Source organism: Gossypium hirsutum, chromosome A08 (assembly GCF_007990345.1).
Source record: "Gossypium hirsutum isolate 1008001.06 chromosome A08, Gossypium_hirsutum_v2.1, whole genome shotgun sequence".
NCBI lineage: Eukaryota > Viridiplantae > Streptophyta > Magnoliopsida > Malvales > Malvaceae > Gossypium > Gossypium hirsutum.
The window spans coordinates 113,884,607-113,891,092 of NC_053431.1; positions in this window are offsets into that span (position 1 = coordinate 113,884,607).

Consider the following 6,486-nt stretch of genomic DNA (forward strand, 5'->3'; position numbering starts at 1 on the left):
TCTATAATTCTCTCAAAATTCCTTTCCCTTTAATTATTTTTCACACAATTCTCTCATAATTCTCAACATTCTTTCAATATTCCCTTAAAAAATCTATAAAATTTCATTAAAATTTTCTCAGAATTCTATCAAATTTCTATCAAAATTCTGTTTAAATTTTTTTTGAATTTAAATTAAAAAAATCTGATCGTGTTAGCAATGGCCGGAGAGTTAATCCGTCTCGATAATAAGCACATCTCCGTTGATCAAATGACAATGGTAAGTGATAATTTTAAATTTTCAATACTATTCGATATTATTTTAATTTATGCAAATTTAATTAAATTTGAAATACTATTTGATATTTTATTACTGCTTGATTTTTTATTTCATTTATGATGCTTGATTTTTTATTTCATTTATGATGTTTGCATTAATTAATTTATGCAATTTTAATTAATTTTTGTTTGATAAATTTTTATAATAGTCTGTAGATCAGGTGTTGTAATGCTACATCGTAATATGTTTGGTCCTCCATCGCCATTGATTGAGAATTACTTGCGAGAAGCGGGATTTTGGCACGTGGCTACGATAGGCCGGGGGTGAAAGTTGGACCCGAAACTAATCAGTGCATTGATAGAGAGGTAGAGACCTAAGACGCGGACTTTTCATCTTCCATGCGGAGAGTGTACTATCATTCTGGAAGACGTGCATTTGCAATTAGGATTGCCGGTGGATGGGTACGCAGTCACCGGGTCTGCATCATCTACTGATTGGGGAGCCATATGCTACGAGCTTTTGGGTGCTATACCTGATAAAATTAACTGAGGTCGGATCGAGATGGGATGGTTACGAGACACATTCCCGGAGCCGGATAATGATTCGACTGAACTCGAAAGAATACGATATGCTCGGGCATATATTCTTGAGATGATTGGAGGTTATTTGATGTCGGACTTGTCAAGAAACCTCGTACATCTGAGATGGCTGCTGAAACTTGTAAATTTTAGAGCAGTCGGCGAATTGAGTTGGGGGTCTATCGTGTTGACAACATTGTACAAGGAAATGTATGGGGCGATGCGACCGAACAAAGCCAAAATAGGAGGTTGCCTATCACTACTGCAATCATGGGCACGGTTTCGCTTTCCATTTTTATGTCCTTGAGTCGACCACCCATATACATTTCCACTCATAACGAGGTAATTTTTATATTAAATTTTACAATTATTACGTAGATTTAGAATATAATTTTATGCTAAAAATTAATTTAATTAGGTGGAACCATTCGACGAGTTATGTCGGAATACCTACCTCTCTCGAAGATATATGACTTCTATTAGACCAACGATCGGAAGTAGAAGTAAGTATTAAATAAAATATATATACATAATAAAATAGTCGTTTCGTATTTAGTATTATGTATTATGTATATAAGTAATATTTTTATCATGTTCATATAGTTTCAATGGACAGCATACGAGGATCCGGCAATTCGGGCAGTAATTCTGGATGAATTCTTTCAAAATCCAAACATTTGGCATGTGAAGGTCCCATTGGTGAACTATGCCACCGTGGAGATGCACCAGTCAGATAGAGTATTGTGGTAATTTGGATTTCGACAACCGATTCCTGTGGCACCTGAGGTGTTTGATGACGAGCACAAAGTTGACTTACGGCAACTCCATACGGATTGGCCTAGATTCTGGTCACACTATATCGAAATGTGGGAAAATCGGTATGATTATATACCTATTCAGGAACCGATCATCGTTCTAGAGTTAGCATGCGTAGCGGAATACATGTCATGGTTTAGGATCCATGACAACCCATATTTATTGTCGGAAGAAGAGAGGCGACAACAAATTCGTGCTTAAAGGGAACGACGGGGCCCTTTAAATCTAAGAAGAAGGGACGACGACGCAGGCCGATCAACAGCACCCACACAATCATCAGGCCCAACAATTCAGCGGACGACACCCACATCACAGCCTTTTCAGATTATGCCATGTGCATATCCTAGCCCTTATATGTATCCTAACCCTTATATGTTTCCTTTTCCTAGTCCTATGGCAGGTTGGAATCTATAGCCCGTATCATCTCCGTTCTTGATTACTACGAGTCGACCTCCAATCTATAGGCTGCCGTCGCATAAAGGATCACACGAGGCACCATCGGGGAGCTCTTATTTTTACCAATCTCCACTACCTTACGGGATTCAAACACCTCCGCCATGGGTGACTCAAACACCACCGCAATCATTATTCTATCAAGGTGGTTCATCCTCCCAACAGCCACAACCAGATCTCTTGCCGGAGGAATCCACCACGGACCCGTCGACGACCTCCATGTGGCATTGATTCTGACCACCACGAACATTGATTTTTTTAATATATTTGTACAAAATTTTTTATATTGTTTCATTTAATAAAAATAAAAGTTCTTTTGAATAAGACAATTGTAATATAACATAGTTTCATTTAATAAAATATAAATAATACAACATAGTTTTTTACGACAACTATCAACTATTTCAATTTGGACATGATCTACTTGTACGGCCTGGGTTCCTACACCATCCGCACAACTTCTGATTATTGGTTGTTTCTTGGATATCCATATTGGTACGTATTCTAGTAAGGTCGGCCTTTCGGTTTGCGACGTAATTCTCTATCCGGTAGCAGCTTAAATGGAGCAAACGATACAGACGACCAGTTACGTTCATCTGGGACAGGTGGGAATACGTGTTCCACACGTTGTACATGGTTTCTAGTTTGTACACTTCGTCGACGTAGCTTATGGGATCTAGACGGAGATTCTAACAAGCTGCAATTACATGAGCGCATGGATAATGAAGTGCGTCAAACCTCCCACAGTCACAAGTCTTATTTCTCAAGTGTACACGATATTGCCTGCCAATAATACCTTCGTGCGGTCTGTCAAACTCAGTCACACGAAACCATAGGTTGTCTCGGTCATGACAGACTGTGTGTATGGTGTTCGCCCATGCTTTCGCCTTGTTAATTTCTTGCAATACCTTTGCGCACCATACAGGGCCTCTTTGCATTTGGCCTTTATAACTTGCTGCTCGCTTCAGAAATAGTACCGCCTAAACTAAAATATGTCTATCTAGCAGCCGATGTTATCGGCAAATGACATGTTCCTTTTAGAACATAATTTATGACCATATCATAGGCCACCGTCGTATGCTTGTGTCCACTGTTCGAAAGATATGTTACAGAGGTAGTCTACGCCTTCTTCGTTAACTGAACGCAAAACCTCTAACATCTCATGAAAACGGTCATTACTTATATCATACCCTGCCAATATAAGTTGATAGCGAAAATTACATACCACTTTTCCATTTAAAATAAATTCAATATTACAAACGAAATTACATTAATAGATATTAAATACCCATATTGGTCACTTGTCGTTTTTCACTTATAAATCGAAATTGCCCGTAGTAGTTGGACGCAATGTGCCTTAGGCAATACCGATAGTGTGTGCGATGCCATAGGCTTCCCTATTACTCAATTGCGGCTAGTATTCTGATGCCTCAATCCGATATGACGCAGATATTAGGTTGGGGGCAGACATGCCTCATTAACCTATAAAGCAAGAACTCCCTGTAACACCCCAAACCTGACCCGGACGTTATGGCCGGATCCGACATGCCACATTAAAACGTTCAAAATATTTCAGGTTGTTGTTCTAGAAAAACTTACTTAGTGGTTTAAGAGATAATTTCAATGCAGGTTAAGGTGAATGGAAGCTGAGCACCAGGTAGGAAACCGGAAAGGAGGAGGTGAGTCTATCGGATTGCTTAAGTACCAAGCTCCCTTCGAATCCAATCCTAGACATGCACACCGCCATTGCCACACCTTAACGTCATGTATATTTCCAGAAAACCAATTTGATTAAGTCCTTTTTAGGAAAAGTGATTAATTTTGGAAAATATTTTCATTGCAGAAGCTTTACTTGTTGTCGTGTATTTTTGAAATCAATTGTTGTTTTTAAAAACGCGCCCTAAAAGTTATTCAATTTTGACAGTTAAATATAAGTAATACCTATCTTAATTAAACATATTAAAACCATAAAAATAATTAAGCGGCCTTATTACAATTAAAGAACCCAAAACCTTAAACGTAAATAAAAAGGATGTCCAGGTCACCAGTAGAAAATTAACTTGCAGAACGTGTGGCCACTCCGAATCTCTCACAGCTCCAAGCCCACTATGGTTGGGGATTACCTGCGTGGATGAAAATAAAGGGGTGAGTTTGGGGAAACTCAGTGTGTAAATTAACCCAACCATAGCCTATATCGGTTCAAACCACAGAGAACAGATTAAGTTGGCCTTAGCCCAGAACAAAAGTCAGAATAGAGCCCATAGACCCAGAACAGAACAGGACAGATATCACATGGTTATGCAAAACCCAACCCATATCCAACCACATGCACCCCCAAACCAACCTTCCACCATGTGGAGAGACTACTCGACCCACCCAATCGCTACACGCTACAAAAATATGCAGCATGACTGCCAGAACAGATAATGTGACAGAGTCACCAGATACAGATAATCGTGGTAGAGTCACCAGAACAGATATATGTGATAGAGCCACCAGATCAGATAATTGTGGCATAGCCACCAGGACGCTTCCTCCATAATATAACCCATATCCCCATGCAGCAGATATACAATCATGGCATACATCATACAGAATTAAATCATCATGCTTTTCAGTCAAAAGTAATTCCTAGGGGTATAATGGTAATTTTGTACCTAGGGGTATATCAGTAATTTCCATACATAGGGGTATTCAAGTAATTTATCTATTCATAAGGTTTCCATGCATAACATAGCCATTTACGTACGACCAGAAACACTTACCGCGTTTTCTTACCGAATTGGGCCCGTTGGCCCACTATCCCGATTTTTGGCCCATTAAGCCAAAAAATATCGAAATGCAAGGAATCGTGCACTTTGCAAACTTATCATTTTAATTTACCACATACATCAAACTATTAATCTCACGAGCATTCGCACACTCGCATGTTCTCAAAATATCGACTTTTTAGCATTTCGGCTTTTCAGCTTTTACCGATCTAGTCTATGAGATGATGTCAGTTACACACCTGATTTATGACGATACATTGACGAGATCCACCTACGAACTGCCTACAATTGGATTACTAACATGTCAATCTATATATCAAAAACAACTATGTATTCTAACCCCTTACCATATTCGGTTAGCACAGCCTTAGATCCCAGAGTTCCTTACCTTTTGCCGAAATATGGGTTAGATATGGAGAGCCAACTGAATAAGTTCTCAAGCCCTTTGCTGTATATCCCCTTGGCCACGCTACCGTTTACACAACCAACAGAAAAACGCAAATCCCTTAGTCCAATAACGTTAGCCACCCTAAGGGTTTCGGCTTTTCCTTTCTAAAAACAATGAGACTAATGATAGTTGTTCGAAAGGCTTACCTAACATCAATCGGCTCAGAAGAATGTTCCTATCTACGATTCTTTTATCTCCAATCCACCGCAGTCACAAGAAGAAGCAGATTCAAACAACCAAAGATTCGGCCTCCTTCACCTCCGGTATGTAGGTTTTCTGTTTTTAGAGAAGTAAGAGCAGAAAAGTTCGGCTACCACAAGATTCGGCTATTGAGGAAAATTGAAGATGGAAAAATAAAGGATGAGACAGAGGAAGAAGGGTATAGGTTCGGTTATGGAAAAGAAAAGATGGAAGAAGAAGGAAAAAGATGAGAGGTAGTATTCGGCTATGGAGAAAACGACACAATGAGGGGTTCCAAGTTTGGCTATGGGAAGAAAAAGGGAACAGATGACTGAAAGAAAGAGAAGAAGATGAGAGAATTCGGTTCTTGAAGAGGAGGAGTCGGCAGGTGTAGGGTATAAGTTCGGCTTCTATCAAAAAGAAAAAACAAAAAAAATTCGACAGCCACCCTTCCCAAAAGCCAAAATTCCCAACACTAAATGACCTACCCGAATTTCCTATGCTAGATGCCCTTGGCTGACCAACTCTTGCTCCTTGATCAGCTCCTAAATCTTCTCCCCTTATCAGCTCCTAAATCTTCTCCCTTATCCCCTCCTTACTCAATCACCTGAGCAACTCAAACTCCTCCTGACAGTCTTTTACTTGAGTTCCATTGCTTACCCTTCCTAAACATAAAAATAATAATTCCCTTAATATGCTGTCATTGTGACTTGAACCTCAGCTCTCCCTAGCATCCACACGCCACTTTTATAGCCTTCCCAGTGGCGTCACATGCCACTTTGCCACCTGCTTCCTTGTGTTTTATTTTACCCAATTAATACTTAAAAGCCCAATTAACCAGAACCCCTTTTTCTTATGGAACTAAAATTAACTAAAGTTACCGAGTTTTAACTTAAGCTTGGGTCTTCTAGAGGCCCACTAACATAATTAACCTACGCCAAACAGACAAAACACAGCAATTTTAAAAATTCATTGAAAATCA